Below are 18,320 nucleotides of genomic sequence, written 5' to 3'. Positions count from 1 at the left end.
TTAAGCCTGGTTGGCTTTTGAGGTTCTTTAAACCTATAGTATTCTTACCTTTTTGATCTTCTCACACTTTATTCCCGTGCGTGTACTTTATGATCAGGCAGTTGTGACTTACTGTTTCTGACACATCCTCTATCCCTGTGTCTTTGCACTAACTGTCCCTCATGCTTGGGAAGATTTCCCTCTTCACCTCCTCCTTTTGACTCTCCTGGCTTCCTTCTAGACCCTGTCCTACTGACTTTATTCTGCAGGAGGGCTTGCTGCTCTCCATAGCCACTTGAGCTGTCCCCTTTACAATTATTTTTCTAATAATCTTTATGTATCTTGTACATAGCTATTTACTTTCATACTGTATCCCTTATTAAAATATAGAGTCCTTGAGGGTAAGAATTGTTTTTGTACTTTTGCCTGGTTTTGGATCCTCAACATTGCACATACTGCCTGGAAGATAGTAAGCACTTAATAAATGCTTATTTTTTTTGATATCTAGAAGCAGATAAACGTTTGTGCTTTGTGTAGTTTTATTAACAAGAAAATTATGTCCATCTTTAGTGATTTATGAATTCACATAAGTCAGATAAAATCATATGTGAATATAGATTTTTTTTTCCCCAAAGTTGAGGAAAATGGAAAGATGTGACTATTAGTTTTTCTAAATGATAATGTTGTGCCTCTGTTTCAGACCAATGCAATTCAATTAAGCAAACTATTATTAAGCACCCGCTGAATACAGGGCATTGTGTTAGGTACTAGCAATAAAAGATGAAAAATGGATGCTACTTATCCTCAGAGACCCTACAATCTAATTAGGGAAATTGGATAGGTACAATAAATCTCCTATGTGAAAACAGCTTCTTTATCTGGAAATGATTGGGCTCTGGAATAGAAGGCTAAGAAATCAAGGAATAGAGAAACAGCCCCTGGATAAACTTGGCTTGTTGATGTATAAGGAGACTATGTCCAGGGAACATAAATTCTAATAACATTTTTTTTCCCACATGAAAATTTTTTCCCCTTTTCCCTCCATAAACTTTGTTTCTTAAGTTATTTTAATTTAATTTACTTTAAGGTAACCCTATTTCTATCCTCAAACTTTCCCCTTCCTCTCCTCCTCTCCCACTTCTCCAATAGCCCTTTCCCTAGTTTTGAGTTTCACTGAACTTATTAAATTTTTTTTATCTAGTAATTTAGTTTTTCCTCTATTTTTTCCCCTTTCACTTAAGACAAAGCCTTATTCTCTCTTACCCTCTATCTTCAAGACTCATCCTCTCTTCCCCTTCAACTTGTTAGGTTTTTTTTTTTTGCCCTTTTTTTTGGAGGGGGCTTGGGGTTAAGTGACTTGCCCAAGGTCACCTAGTAGTTTTGTGTTAAGTGTCTGAGGCCAGATTTTGAACTTGGGTCCTCCTGACTCCAGGGCTGGTGCTGTATTCACTGTGCCACCTAGCCGCCCCTGTTTTGTTAGTTTTAAAATTTTCATTTTCTGTGCCTTTTTCTAAAAAAAAAAATGTCTTTCCTTCCTCTTCATTATTTTCCTTCCCTTTCTTTCTGTTCTAGACTTTTATTCTTTGATTCATGGCCCTTATACTAATTTAGTCCTTTTTTAGTCTCTGTATTATTTATGGAATTAAAGTTCCTAAGGTGCTTAGTTTGGATTCCCTCTTCTTGTTATTGCTTTGTAGATCTTGCCCCCTAGTCCTCTTTTTCCATTATACTTCATTCTTAGAAATGCTAGTTCCACCAGGTAATAGAGAGAATATTGCCCTATCATGGGAATTTTCCTGTGTCCCTGATTGTGCAGTTCATTGGTAACCTTACTTTCTCCATGGCCATTTCCCCACCTCATTGCCATAACATATTAAATTTAGCCACTACATGTCTTGAAATTTGCAGTGTAGGGTTTGTGTGGGGGGGTAGATTTTTTTCAATTGGCACTTTGTTTTATATGTTCAGAAATTCTGGGTAGTTTTCTTGCATCATTTCTTGCATTATGGTATTCAGGTTTTTGGACTTGTGTTCTTCTAGGAGGCATATAATCCTTAAGTTGTCTCTATGCATCCTGTCTTTGAGATCAGTATTTGTTTGGAGATCATGTTTCCTCTTAATATTATCACTTTTTACTTTTCTTTTTCTAGATTGTCCTTCACTTCCACATATCTGCATTTCCAAGGAGTTATTCTCTGTCTAGTTTCTTCTGGTGAGTTTTGCCAACACAGATTCAAGTTTTTCTTTTCTTGATTGTGTAGGCCATAAATTTTGCTTTCACAATTTTTATTTCTCTTTTAAACTATTTGTCTATCTCCTGCTGTTATTCCATGCTGTCTTGGGAATCCATTGAGTACTCTGCCTCATCAGATGTTGATTAATATCCTTTGTATTAATATACATATTCCTCAATGTTTGAACTCTTTAACCTTATCTGAAGACCATGCTTTCTTCTATACTGATATTTTTTCTATTGGTTTAATCTATTTATTTTCTATTTATGTTCAAAGTCTTTAACTGAGTTTTCTTGTGATCTTTGGAAATTTCCGTCTTTTTTATCTTGTTCCCTCTGTCACTCACTTTCTGATTCTTCCCCCTTGATTACCATTTCCCTAGGAGCTTGGACCTTAAAATTGTCTCAGTCTGGTGCTATGCTGGGAAATTCAGGTTTTGTAGGCCTTAGTCTCTGTACTTACTGACTTATGAGAAAATGGAGCTAGGACCAGCTGGAGGTCGGGTTCTTTCCCTCAAGCTTAATGTAGTGACACAGCCATTCATATGAGAGCTGCCCCATGTCTCTCTGTTCCTCGGTTTTCTTTGAGCTCAATCACAGCACAGAGTGCTGCCAGGTTGCTCTTCCAGCCGATGCAGGCATTTGCCTTTTGTTTTTCCTGTGCACAACTAAACACAAAGCAGAGTTTAGTTCTGTTGCAAGCCCATGGTCAGCTTATGGAGCTCTGACAGAGTCTGATGTGCTGTATGGATGTTGTTACAGGTTAGAGATGAGCCTTCACTGCTGTTAGTTCATTGAATTGTTACCTCATTAGGGTTCTTGTTGTATGTATGCGATATATATATATATATATATATGTATGTATATATACACATATATACATATGTATATATATGTGTGTAGTTTTAGGACACAACTTATTCCATTAGTTTATATATAAGGAATAGGCAGGAAAAACAATTTAAACCAGGTTAGTTCAGTAGATACTTAATGAGTACCTGCTTCCTAGTGGATCATATATAAATTTAAAGTATGTAAAGTATATCTATATATGTGCATACTTGTATATGCTTGTATATGATATATGCCATGTCATATATTTATATTTTCTATGTAATATATAAATAGAAATATAGTATATTATATATGATGTGACATCATATACAACATGTAATCAAATGCACTTATAGCCTGGAAGAAAGAGGGATACCCAAAGACCCAGAATAGATAGAGAGATAGAGAACCAAAGACAGAAATAGGGATAGGAACAGATATAGAGGCAGAGAGATAAAAGCTTTCACATATATATGTATGTATATACATGCACACATATGTATACACACATATGTACTCATGTCTACGTAAGATACATATATTATATATGGTCTAACCCCAATCTAGGCCCTACCAAGGATATAAAAGGACTAAAAGGGTCTAGGGCATGCACTCATGGATTTCATATTCTAGTTTAGGAGACAAGGTTAAATATAAAACAACTAGAGGAAAATATAGGAAAGTGTACAATTAATTCCTGAGTTGCATAGTACACACTTTAGAGAAGGGGAAAACCATGTATACCAACATAGGCTGGAAAGTCTTAATGGAGGAGTTGGTATTTGAGCTGTGCCTTAAAGTTAGGGTTGGTTTTAGAGAAACAGAGGGGTACGTAATTTGGAGCCATGAGAGTTGGTGATAATGATGTTATGGCAGTAGTGTGTATAATTCATTCCTTCAACAAATATAGCCATCCTCCTATGTTCAAGGCCTTATACTAACAGTCATGGAAGAGGCAAAGATGAATTCAAAGTTACCTCTGACCTTAAGGGACATATGGTCTAGGATGGAAGATATGTCCACAAATTACTGTCTTGTTCTACAAGGTCTTATGTTAAGCAGCATAAAAATGGTATAGACAAATCTAGAAATGCAGATCAGGGTGATACAATCTTGTACATTCAGATGTTTAGTAAATGCTTATTATAAAAAATAAGTGTATTTTGTAGGAAGAGGGTATCTGATGACATATGAAGTTGACATATTAAGCCCTTGGGTGGCAAAGTGAATAGAGTATAGGAACTGGAGTTAGGAAGACCTGAGTTGATTCCTGTGTCAGACACTTACTAGCTCTGTGACACCAGGCAAGTCACTTACCAGCACCAAGACTTAGTTTTCTCATCTGTAAAATAATAGCATCTATTACACAGGGTCGCAATGGGAATCAAAAGAGTCAACATCTACAAAACTTTATGCTAGCTATTGTTGTTGCTGTTGTTATTATCAGTTCAAGAGTTCTTATCCTTTTTTTGTGTGGCACCTTTTACAATCTGGTGAAGCCTGTGAACCCCTTCTCAGAATAATTAAAATACATACAACAAAATATATTGCAAAGGAAACCAATTATAGTGAAATAGAATTATCAAAATATTTAGAAAAATGTGTTCACAGACTCTGAGTTAAGAATCTTTTTACTAGTTATGAAATTTAAATTCCTTCCCCATTATTTCTATTATTCTATTTGTCTGTAGTTATAATTATAGAGGATAATATCCTTTTTTAATTCCTGCTGTTATGATTTATTCAGCAAATAATGATCTGTTAGTTAAAACAAAGTAGAACACTCTGTTCCCTATATTTTCCATCTCATTTCCCTTCAGTATTCTTCCAGTTTACATTTGCTAAGTAGCTTTTTGGCAGACTTTGCTGCAAAGATTTACATGGCATCTGCTGTAGCTTTCAAAGACAAAATTTTATTTAATATGATTTTTAAATTATTTGTCAGCAGGACTCCGTAATTCAGCTTTGAGAGTCAAAAAGGGTAACCAAGGGGTGCAAGGGGAAATATTCATTTGTTCTATAGTAAAGTATCAGTTAATCTATCCCACACTTGTCAGGTTTTACTTTTACATTTATTATTAATTTTTTCACTACTTTGGTACTTAAATAGATTTGTGATTTTACGGCTTCCTGAACCAATGTAGATCAAAACCTTCCTTCAATTTCTTACTATTCTGATTCTTGTCCATATGTTCTCATATACTCTGCTGTAGACAATCCACTCACCAAGATGGAATCCTTCCTTTTGTATCTTTTAAGTTACCAGGATACCGGTGTACCCTTTGGACTTTCTGTCTTTTGTCTTTTTTCCATATGTTGTTTAGTCTACCTTCTTTTTCAGCAATGTATGTTCTCCGTGATTTCTCCTATGTCACTTTGCTTATCAGTAACATTCTATAGCCTAATTATATCCATCATACATATTGGTTATCCATAATTTTAATTCACTTGAGATCATAGTATTATAAGATGTATAGCAATCTACTATCATCAGGTGACTTTTTTTTCTAATACATTTTATTGGGATTTTTTTTTTCAATGAACAAGCCTCTACCTTTCTTCTTCCCATTTCCCCCTGCTGCACTGGAAAAAAGAAAAAGAAAACTAAAGCCCTCCAACCCCAACATATAGTCAAAACAAATCCCTATATTGGATATGTCCAAATGTGTGTCTCACTCTGAAAATGTCTAGTTAATCACCTCTCTTTCAGGAGATGAGCAGCATTTTGAATCATCAGTCCTCAGGAATCAAAGGTTCATTATTATATTGATCAGAGTGTTTTAAGTCTTTCAAAGATGTTTGCTTTTACAGTATTGTTGTTATAGTATAAATTGTTCTCTTGATTCTTCTCATTTCATTCTACATCAGTTCAAAATTTGACTTAAGATGCCTGCCCCTTTTCATTCTTATAATTTTCTGCTTGTCCTGCTTTCCCTCCCCCCCACCCCAATTACGTGAGACATTTCCCCTCTTCCTCCCCTTTCTTCCACAGTGCTTCATTTCCCTCCTCCCTTTCTTTTCTTCTTTTAAGATCACTAAAACATAACAAAATTTACTCCCAGGCCCTGTATCTTATTTGATTCCCTTTGTGACTCCTGCTGACATTTACTGTTCTTAGGGGAATGCTCCATTAGAATGCAAACACTTCATCTTTGTAAATCTTTCCCATTGTTTGCTTATGTTTACATTTTAATTTTGTGGTTCTTTTTAAAAATATGAAATATACCTCACTTTTTTCTATTTTTCAATCTTTTGACTTTCTAAATTTAAGAGTCTCTTACTTAAGTAAGGTTTTGTATCTCATGTGATAAATTTTCTTTCTAAGTCTTTCTTTCATAGCTCTTATTTCTTTTCCAATTTCTTCCTCTACTGGTCTCTTTTTATTTATAATATAATTTTAAACTCAGTTTTTAGTTTTTGCACAATTCTAGGATTTTTAACTGATCTTAGGGACAAGCCATGTTAAGATGGTTTGGAGTTATCTTCTGGGTTTGCATATTGGACATTCCTGGCTTCATAATAATAACACTTTATCTTTTTTTTAAAAAGTCGAATTCTTTCCGTAGCTTCCTCTGAGCAACCCACTTTTACTGTCCAAACTGGGAACTCTGGGGACTGAATATGTGCTCCTGGACCCTCTGGGAGCTTCCCACCCCATCACCCCATCACTGTCCTGTGTGCCTGTACTGGATCAGTGATTACAATCTATTTTGGATAATCCTTGTCTCAGGGCTCTTGATGCTGTGTCCTTGTTCTTGCTCCCTCTCAGAGATCCCACCCTGTAATCCTGGGCTTGGAGCTAAGTACAAAATTAGCTCTGAGCTTTCCCTTGCTGCTGGCATAGCTCAGGGCTCTGGGAACTGAGTCTCTGATCCTGGCCCAGTCTTGTTCCACAGCTCCTTCCCTGGCCACTTTCCTGTAAGTCAGATTTGTGATCTTGGACTGGAAACTTGACCCACTATAATTCTTCCTTCAATTTTCCAATCACTACTCTGTCCAGAGTTTTCTTAGTGTGATAGGACTAGTGTTCTGACGCAGCTTCTTTCTTCCCACCCACAGCATGGAGAGGCTTTAGAAGACAAAGTGACTGGCTCTGGTTTCCCTAATGTAGCTTCCTAGACATCTAAGGACGTAAAAAAGTCCCAACCCTTAGTATTCTCGGACCCTTGGACCTTGGTGGATTTTTGAAGACCTTGTGAGTTCTTTACCATATCCTGTTCTGATGAGAAGACATTTCCCCATGAAGACGATGGGAACTGTGTCCAGAAAAGCTAAGCAATTCTGTAGCCTTGTTGCATATCCTTTACTGTGTTATGGCATATTAAAACTCCTTTTGTTGAGGCGACTAGGTGGTGCAGTGAATAGAGCACCAGCCCTGATGCTTGACACAATAGCCGTGTGACTTTGGGCAAGTCACAACCCCCAATTGCCCTCCAAAAAGCAAAAAAAAAAAAAAAAAAATTCCTTTTGTTGATTGTTCAATGACTCACAAGTGCCTCCTTTGGTATCAACATCAAACTTGAACTGACAGTGCTGCTGTTATTAGAGCTGCCTCTGAAACACAGGACTGTCATTGGACGAGCTGGACTGGACTGCTTCCTCCTATTCCTCTGTCTTCATTAGCCTCTCAACACATCTTAAATAAATTAACGATTTAGGATGTCTTTGGGAAGAGTACTTCCTCCACTGACACAGTCTCAAAATACTTATACGTTTAAGTCAGTGGTCCTTGAGAGGTGCTCTGTTCGAAAAAGTCCACCCCTTTACAGCCAACTGGTGATAAGTTTTTCTGAACGTAGCTAAGCTACTAATCTTTCACTTGAAGTCTTTTCAGCTGGATACAACCTGCTGGAACTTGTGGTCTATAGTTAGAGCTTTCAATAACCCAATATTTCTTCAGAGGACAGAACTTTAATGGACTTATTTCTTTAGTGTGTGTATATAATATATACACATATAAACATATACATATATCATATTAAATGTTTTATTTTACTTCATTTATGTGATAAGCTAAAATAGTTACGATTTCAATGTTAGAACAAAATGTTCAATTTTTCATAAATTAATTTTTACTTCAGGCAATGGTTAATAAATAATCAGTCTCTTCAGACAGCAACAGTAATCCATTAAATACTTGCTGTTAAATACAATCTACATCCTTGTTTTTCCATTATGTCTTTGAAATACATTACAATTAATTCCCTTTTTGTGCCTCAGTTCCCTCATCTGTTAAACAATGGTATTGGATTATATGATCACTGAATTTCCTTCTAGAGCTCTTCTATGATTCTATGGGTGTGTGTGTGGTTTTTTTAAGCAAGTGTGAGAGGAGAGGAAGTATATTCATAGAATCATCTGGTAAATGTAGGATCATAGAACTAGAATTGAAATGGACCTCAGAGACCATCTGATCCAACCCTTTCATTTTATAGATGAAGAAACTGCAGGAAGGTTAAAGTGACTCATCAGAGAGAGGATTTGAACCCAGTTTCTCTGATTCCATAGTCTTTCCATTGTACCATGATGCCCCCTCTCTGGCTTCTTTTCAGAGTTTGAAAATGCCTTAAAGGCTATCTAGTCTACCCTGTACCTGAGCAGCAGTTCCTCTGTAACATTTGTGACATCTAACTTCTACTTTAAGAACCCACTACCTCCTGAGGAAGTCCATTCCATTTTTGGAGAGCCCTAATAATTAGGAAGTTTATTGGCACTCTGATTATTTTATGGGATTATTATTGAAAGTGCTTGGTGCTTTTTTGTAAATACTGATTTTCAAATAAATTGTACTTTTAAAAATATGGGTTCATATTAAGTGACATCTTTCTTTTCCCACTACTTAGTGTAATGCCTTAAACAGAAAACAAATGCTTAATTAATTTTTATTTAATTGAATTGAACATAAAAACAGTAGTGAGGTCAGACTTATGACAGCTGATAGCTATCCTAAAACCAAAAAACATGACATTCACTAAGTTGGAATGTCAGGTCAGATCACGGATATTCTTGAATATGTTTTAAATAGCAATATTTGGATAGCTGCCTTGAAAATGAAGGTTGTGAATTGGCCAAGTTATGATTTGAAGTAATTGAGAGCAAAGCCAAGTGGTTGTCTATAGAAGCAGAGGTCATGAAAGGTCCCACTAAATCAGGCAACTTTTTAATTCTCTTATAGAACACTCTGTCTCCTTTTGTGCCTTTACATAAGATTTTCCCCATGTCTGGAATAATCTTTAAGGCTAAGCTCAAGTGCTGCCTTTGTGAAGTCTTTTCTGATCTTGCACTGTTTGTTCCCTAATATATGTTGCTGGGTCCTGACAGTTTTACCTATGATAACATCTCCTGCATATGCCCCCTTCTCTTGGCTGATACTGCCCCCACCTTGGTGCAGGCCCCCATCATCTCATGTCTGGGCTGTTGCATTAGCCTGATGATAGGTCTCCCTGCCTTTAGTTTCTCCTTACTCTATTCTCTACACAACTGTCAAATTAATCTTCTTCTATCCCTTCCCTCTCTCCATTCCTCCCTCATTCAGTAAACCTTCAGTATCCAACATGAAATCCTATTTGACTTTTAAGGTCCCCCTCCTACATCTTCAGTCTTCTTATACATTACTTCCTCCCACTAACTCAGTGATCAGGTGATCTTTGCTGTTTCTCTCACAAGACACTCTATCTCTAAACCCCAGGCATTTTCACTAGCCATCTCCTATGGCAACAATTCTCTTCCTCCTCATCTCTGTTTCCTGGTTTTCCTGGCTTTGTATGAGTCCCAGACGAAATCCCACTTTCTAAAAAAAGTTTCTTCATTTGTCTTAAAGCCCATCCCTCCTGTTGGTTATCTACACTTTATTCTGTATATATCTTGTTTCTGCCTAATTATTTTCATGTTGTCTCCCCCATTAGACTATGAGATCTTTGAGAGAAAAGACTTTCTACCTTTCTTTGTATCTCCAGAGCTTAGCACATTGCCTGGCATGTTGAGGGTCCTTAATAAATGTTTGTTGACTTGACCTCTTCCCCACTCCTACCATTACATTGCATATATCTTGTATTTACTGATTTTTCTAAGTGTTTTCCCATACCAGTAGAGTATGAACACTTTGAGGACAGGAACAGTTTCATTTTTATTTTTGTCCGCCTAACATGGTACCTTCCCTATACTAGGAATTTAGTAAATTCTTGTTGGATCTTGGAAGTGATTCACTAGAATTATCAGTGTAGGCGAATGACGACTAATGAATGCTTACTGAAACAATGTCAGACTTGAGTTTATGAAGTTATAATGTTCATTGAACGAATTCAGACGGAGGCTTTTACTTTTCATACTGATGACAAAAAATTTGATCCATTTTTGAGGTTGGAGGATAGACCCAGGTATAAAGGGTGTATATCATATATAGGTAACTGAGGCACATATGAAAAAGATGCCATAGTAGTTTCATGGCAGGATAGTTATGTGTCTAAAATGATGACAGATTTCTTTCCAGTCTCTTGAAATGTGCTTTTTAAAAAATATCGTCAGACTTTGAATGGTATTGCCTAGAGAAAGAAGCCACTGTAGTGCCCCCTGCTGGTGAGTGGCAGCTCAGTGTTTCCATCATGTCAGTGATTGACTGGACTGAACTTATTGCTGACATCAAGCCAAGGGTTATGCGGGACCCTGCCACTTCATTTTAGATCAGATCATTAAAATAACAGAAGGATATTTCAATACAAAACGAACTTCTCACTGATTTCCCTACATTTTTTAGACATGATGGTTTACTGTAGTTGTTTGGCTGCAAAAATGTGAATACTTAAAAAAAATGACCTAGTGTTTCTGTCTCCATCTTGTTCCATTTTTTTTAACCCATTCTCCCCTTCTTCCCTAGGTCCTCATTCTTTCCCGAGAGAAAAGCCATGTCCAAACATAACCTTCAAAGTAGGGCTTTCTGTAGCGAAGGCTTCAGGGTTGTATACATTGAAAATGTATTTGAAAGATATGTCTGTTTTAAAATAAAAAGGTCCATTCACTTGCATCTTCACAGTGGTATGAACCAGATGCTTCAGTGTAATTGTCTAAATGAAAGGGTCCTCTTGGCACATTTCCTATAAGCTGTTATAAAGAAAGCAAATTCAAAGGACTAGATGAGTGTTTTGGTATTTTGCTTCTGGCCAGTGGTGATGGTGAACATGTTAGTGAACAGTTATCCATTTAATTATGTTAATATATCAGGAGGGATGCATTGCTTCTCCGCAGCTAAGGTGAATCTATTGCAGCCGAGTTTCTTTTTGGCAGCCTCTAATTTAGAACTGCAACACATTAATTAGGGTTTGTATTTCCCAGCCAGGCAAACAGGCTTTGCCATTGACCTAAAACTTCTCTATGTTTCTTTTTTATTCCAGGGTGAGAAATCATAGCCTACTGATTACTATATACAGACCTTGATTCTTTTTCAGTTGTTGTTGTTCATTAGATATTATTTAAATACCTTGTGCTTTGGATTACCATTTACAAACTGAAGTTTATGTGTTAAAAGTAAATCATTTAACCCTCTTTGCAATTTGCTAACCTCTTTTCTTCTTCTAGCTTCCATATTCCCCTTCGTTTTCCTCTTTTAAATATGAAGTGACTTAGTGTCATTATAGAGCCTGAATAAATTAAACTGCATATCCTCTTAAAATATTGTTACTGTAGAGATGTCCTTGGTTTTAATGATGACATGATCTCCCATAGAGTTTATAGACTTTGGATAAATGTGAAATTATATTTTTTAACAATTATGTTGGTTGGACAATATATATTGTCTTGAGTATAAGATCATAAATAGATCATAGCTTATTTCACCAATATGATACCCACAGCAACTGCTATGAATATGCCGGTGCATTCCCAGGTTTGAATCAAAAGATATAACACTCTTCACATGGAAGACAGAATCAAAACATTTATTCAAACACCAGAAAGTCGAATACCAACACCAGAAAGCCAAATCTATCATAGCAACAAAGATATCTGTACACAATAATAGTGCCATCCCCATGCCTTCCCCCTGCTAGGGTCTTCCCACAAAAGAACACTCACAGCTCATTGCCTGCTTCCTCTCTCTTCCTCAGCTCTAACTGCTCAGACCATCTTCCTCTGGGCTCTCCTCCACCCTTCCTACTCCACCCACTCAGCAAGCTCCTCCCACCACAGACTCCCTATGACTCAGGCTTCCATGTGACTCAGGCAGGTCATATGGGCCTGTTAATGGATGGGAAAGATCTTCCCATTAAAAAAAAATACATGAACAATACAGAGCTTTAAATATGAAGTTTAGCAGTGCTGGGATTGGCCTGGGAGTAAGGGGAATTGGGGTCTAGTTCTCTCCTACCTGAGCAAATCACTGCAAATAATTTAAAAAATACTTATTAAGTAAAGGAATGAATTAAAAAAAGAATTTATCAAGAGCTTACATATGTCAAGTTCTATTTTATGGGCTGGGGATACAAAAGAAAGTGAGAGAGTCGGTCATTGCATCCAAGTAGTTCACACATAAAAGGGAGGGAGAAAACACATAAAAGAAAGTTTATCTACAGGGGGCTTGGAAAGGCCTGGAAATCCTGAGGGTTAAGCAGCAGGATCGATAGCAAGACCTAGAGATCCTTAGGCTATGTCAATATATCAGATGACAGTGCTGGGAGTCAGCAGGTTGTAGAGTTGGGCAGGTAGCAAGTCCTGGTGGTCCTCCATGTTATAAGAAAGAACAGACTTGGTAACTCCCATCTCATCTAAGTTATAGAAGCTGTCAAGCAATCCAGATCAGTCTTGAATGGCCCCATCTAGGAAATCAGTGAAAAGGGGAAGAGGAGATAGCATGTCCCTTGTGATAGTGGGAACCCTCAGCCTATCCTGGATGGACCAAGGAAGAGGATAAGGAGAAACCAAAAAGAGGAAGGATACCCCAGGGTGGCAGTCTTTTGTGCTCCCCTCATCACCATAGATGGTTACACAGTTTCTCCTGTACCTACTATGTACCAGGCATTGTGCTAGGTTTGAGGAAGATGAAGATAAAAATGAAACAGCCCTTGCATTCAAGGAACTTTTCTCATTCTGATAGGAAAGAACATGTACACAGATAAATGTGTGTAAAATATACTGAAATTCTCATATTTTCTGTTGTTCTCATGGACTTAGATATTCCTCCAACATCGCACATCACAGCCCATCCATGCCTACCATCCTGTGCAGCTCTTGTTAATGTTTTCCAACAAGTTCAACCAATAAATTGATAAACATTTAAACTTTCACTATGTACTAGCCATTTTTATGAGGACTAGAGACAAAGATGGGCAAAAAAAAAAGTAAAAGCAAATTGTCCCTTCTCTTGAGGATCTCATTTTAATGGGGGACATAGTATATAAACAACTATGTACATGGAAGATATATACAGTGTAAATGGGAGACAATGCTATGAGAAGGCATTATTAGTTGAGGGGACTGGGAGAAACCTTTTTCAGAAGGTGAGCTTTGAGCTAATTCTTGATGAAAGAGGTATAGGTAAGGAGGGAAAGCTTGATGTTCCTTTGGTCATCTTTTTCAATATTAATCAAGTTTACAACTTTTTGTCTGTATCTTTGGTGTCTTCCCTTCCTTCAGATACCTCATGAAGTTGATGCTCTCACATTTGTGTCACCTCCAGCCCAGCTGTCCTCTAAAGTATACTTGGTCAAATTCAGCTGCTTTTCCTGTGTTTGTTTTCTTTTACTACTATTTATATCTCTATATGTGCATTCAGGACTATAATGTTAGAGTCTAGGTTTGGTGGCTTTACTGTCCTTGATGGCAAACAAAAAAAAAGTTTATTATAAAAAAAATCTTTGCAGATCTTTTTCTTCTTACCACCCGTTTTAAATCTTTAAATGCCCTTTGAATGATTTATTAGTTGGTTCCCTTGCCAGGTTTTCTTTAAACTGGTCTTACCTGCTGCCATTTTATGAGGTGATGTAGATATAGTAAATCCAAAATAATTTTAGGAGTGAATGAGGAGTGCTAACAACTAGAATGGTCAGTAAAAAATATCACCCTGTACAGGAGGTATCAGTTAAGCTAAGACTCTAATAGAGATAGGGATTAGATTCTAAGAGGTGATGGTGAGAAGGGAAATGTTCTAGGCATGTAACAGTTTGTACAAGGACCCAGAGGCAGCAATGCTGTCTATGGGGAACAGCAATTGGAAGGCTTGACTGGAATATCTTGGGGGGTGGAACATAGAGTGTGGGCAGGTTGTAAAGGCCTTTAAATACCAAACAAAAGAGTTTGTACTTTATCCTGGAGGCTATCAGGAACCACTGAAGCTTCTTAGGGAGGACAATCACATGGTCAGTCTGTTCTTTAGGTTTGGCAGCTGTAAAGTTAATGGGATTTAAGATCTTCCCTATAGGTTTCACATGGAGTCCATTAAGGGAAGCTAGCTTAGGGGAGGCTTGCTTGTAGGAAGGCTTTCTCATCTTTTTCTAATTTCTAATTAGGCATTAAGTCACAAGGGTTGTGATGCCTTCTGGCTCTGAGATGTATATATATATATACTCTGAGTTGGTATTTTGCTTTGGGGGCTTGCTTATTAGAAGGATCTTATGATTCTCTGGTTGAGATTTTGAGTGGCAGTATGTTCAGAGCTCCCTGACTGCTCAGATGTAAAGGCTCTCTCAATCCAGGGATGTATGTAAAGTGCATAGTTGATTCAGACAGTCAGAACCCTGTCTGTTGGTCTTTATTTCTCTGCTTGTATTTTCTCTGTTTGTATTTTCTTTGAAGTTCAGGGAGTTGACTTTTTCCCTGAACTAGTGAATGTAATTAAAAAAGATTGTTTACCCTTTAAAGAGCTATTTTTCCTAGTAAAGCAGATCTAAGAACCTGTGCTAGCAGCCATCCTGCGTATTCCAGTGCGATTGCTGCTACAGCAGCTCTGGGCAGCTTGGATTGGAGAAGGGAATAATTGGAGGCAGGTCCAGTAGGAAGTATTATAGTAATCCAGGCTAAAGGTAATAAAAGGCTCACCATAGGGTGGTGGTCATGGGAGGGTAGAGAAAGAAACAGATTCAAGAGATGTTGTAATGGTAGAACTGACCAGATTTAGCAAATGATTGTATACATGGGATGAGGGAGAGCAAAGAGTCAAAGACAATGCTGATGTAAGACCTGGGTCTCTGGAAGTATGGTGGCATTCTACTCAAAAACAGAGGGAGGAGTGGGCTCAGAGGGAAAGAAAATGTGTTCGTTTTTGAACATGTTGAGTTTGAGATACCAGTGGGATATTCAAATGGAGATACCCAACAGACAACTTAGAGATGTGGGACTAGAGTTCAGGTGATTAATTAGGACTGGACATGCACATTTGGGAATAATATACTAAGAGATGAGAGTCAAATCAAAAGTAATAGGTAAGATCATTAAAGGGGAGAGTATAGAGAGAAAAGAGGGCCCAGGACTAAACCCAAGGATATGCCATCATATGGGTGTAGCAGCAAGCACCCCAAGCACATCCTCAGGGTTTGCTGCCCATACAGGTTCTTGGATCTGCTTTGATAAAGGAAAGCAACTCAAAATGGGTTAACAAGCTTACTTTAATCAGTCAGACATATATCGTTTACCTTGTTCAGGGGAAAAAGGTCAGCTCCCCGAACTTCAAAGCATACAGGCAGAATTATCAAGACAGAAACAGATCAAGTAGACAGATTTCAAACTGTCCAATCATTACATCCATACCCAATCAACATCTGGGTTTTCAAAGGGGGGGGGGGCCTGGACAACGGCTTCCCAGAATACAGATCAAATCACAGAACACTTCTCAAAGTGAGCCCCCAAAACAAAGCTACACATCAGGGCTTATATAGCCTTCTCCTGGCTCAGAGAATGTAACAACCTTATTGACTCACTGGCCAATCAAGAAGTATCTACTGAAAAACAAGCCTCCCACCCCAGGCTTCAGGTGCACTTTAGCCTAGGGGCAGGGAAGATCTTCCAAATTTGCATTCCCATTACAATGGGTCAGCAAAGAATGCTGTCCTCAATTTCCTAATCTATAGAGTATAGATGATAATCACCCTGCCTTCCTCCACAGGGTGTTATTGTGAGGCTTAAGTGAGATGGTACTTCTGAAGTCACTATGTAATCTATTCATATTCTTATAGAAATATACACTGGGTTATAGTTGTTGTTTTTATACTTAGTGTCTGGAGGACCTAAAATGAAATAAATACAGAAGGTACACTCAGAGCCTGGTGAAATGCCAAAGTATGGATTTTTTAAAAAACAACTCTAGCTAATGCCATTGGATCTCTTTCAAATTACCTTTTTTTTTTAAGTCCCATTTTAAGGAATGTAACTATTGCAAGCTAATAAATTAATTTAGTTTAAATTAAATTTGTTCAATTTGAAAACTTCCAAATCAGTCTTTTCTATAGTTCAGAAAGTCTGATATTAGATTATAATAAGCCAAGATCCTGGCCCTATAGCAAAAAACATTTCCATTAAAACACAAATTTGATAAACTGATGATAAAGTTTGTTCTGGACAACATTCTTGATAGGGTTAGGTTACCCTGTTAGGACTCCATAAGAAATCTCAGAGGTCTAGAGGCTGCTAACAATGGCTCTGGTCAATCCCTAAGGTAACCATACTGTGTACTGGTGGTGTCTCATAGCATTTCTCTCAAGTATTCCTCTTGTGTAACCATTCACTCCTGCTTTTCACATTTTTTCACACACATTTAAGAGCAAAGCTTTTAAATCCACTCATAGGATCTAAGGATTCTTGATTTAAATCTGGAAGAGTTCAACACTCTTATTTTATAGATGAAGAAATTAAAGTGCAGAGAAATTGTGACTTGCCTGGGCTCACATTCCCCTTCTGTTCTGCCTTCTACTGCCATTTCTTGTATTATATATTTCAGGCATTTCTTTTATTATATATAAAAATATTATATATTTCAGTTTCTCTCCTTTGTTTTTCTCCTTCTCTTCCTTAGTATGGTTGGCCTGTTAGTGTTGTCAGAAGGAAGCCAAGAGCTCCACATAGCAAAAAGTAAAAGTCTTAAGGGGAAGATTGAGAATAGGCATGTGCCTGGGTGAAAAGGAAATACGAGGGGCGGCTAGGTGGCACAGTGAACAGAGCACTGGCCCTGGAGTCAGAGGACCTGAGTTCAAACCCGACCTCAGACACTTAACACTTAATAGCCGTGTGACCTTGGGCAAATCACTTAACCCCAATTGCCCTCCAAATGGCAAAAACAAACAAACAAAACCAAACAAAAAAAAAAAAGAAAAGGAAATATGAGACCCCAAATAGAGAGTTGAATTGAGAAATTTGTCAGTTGCATTCTTCTCAGAAATAGGAATGAGACAATGAAAACTGAGGCTGGAGAAGAAAGCCCAAGTGCCTCAAAGTAGCCAGTATTGCATGAGGATAATCTAAAACCTTGTAGATTTTGCTATACCAATGGTAAAAATGGCTAGAAGTACCCTGATTTTTACCCCATTTTCTGCCAAGATAGTATGTAGAAGCATTTTCTCTTTAAAGAATAAAAAGGCAGGGTTAAGAATGGATACACTGAGGAACATTTGCTGTGCCTTGCATTTGGGAATAAACAATGCTATTTGAATTTGCCTAAACCATGATGTAATCACCGAAAATGCAATAGCAAGAAGCCAAACCCCAGGGAGCCTATTAACAGTGTATCCTTCCTTATTCCTGTGAGAATGTTATTGCCACTTACCAAAGAGAAGATGGGAGAAGAAATGCTGCCCATGTGACTATGGTCTAGCACCTATAGAAATGAGAAATTTCTAATATGTCAAACATGTTCAGAATAAAATGCAAACATAACAATAGATTGGACACATTGGTCTATGATAAGCTAAACCTATTACCTTTGTCAATCTTAAAGCACCACATATGAACAGGTTAGATATTAATCTTAGTTAAATTCAGGCATAGGTTTTTCAGTTATGTTTTTCAAAATAAAGCATTAAATCATCTTACTAAAATTTTGATGGCATGTCAACTGTCTAAGAGCTATATTATATGTCACATAACCAAAAAGTAATGTTTGTCAATGGAATATGAAACATTTTCCATTGTTTTAATCATATATTAGACCAGATCTGCACAACTTGTAAATTTCTTCAAGCCTCAGATAGGTTAGACTAGAGATATGCTGATGATGTTTGGTTGCTGTGGGTCATGTGACAGCTGCCTCGTATGTTGTGCAGGCTTGTATTAGAATAAAAATTTTTACTGAGTTGGCATA

The 18,320-nt window shown here is 37.4% G+C and overlaps 1 long non-coding RNA gene across 1 annotated transcript in view; it reads left to right on the top strand.

Moving 5' to 3' along the window:
• Nucleotides 1–18,320, top strand: part of LOC138157157 (uncharacterized) — a 50,547-nt gene that overhangs the window by 29,879 nt on the left and 2,348 nt on the right. The gene's annotated exons all lie outside the window — the stretch shown is intronic.

This window comes from Petaurus breviceps, unplaced genomic scaffold, assembly GCF_028583685.1.
Source record: "Petaurus breviceps papuanus isolate PSGF00001 unplaced genomic scaffold, PetGlider_PUasm1.0 171, whole genome shotgun sequence".
NCBI lineage: Eukaryota > Metazoa > Chordata > Mammalia > Diprotodontia > Petauridae > Petaurus > Petaurus breviceps.
Note: the sequence above shows the minus strand (reverse complement) of the source record. Positions and strands in the feature narration are given on the sequence as shown.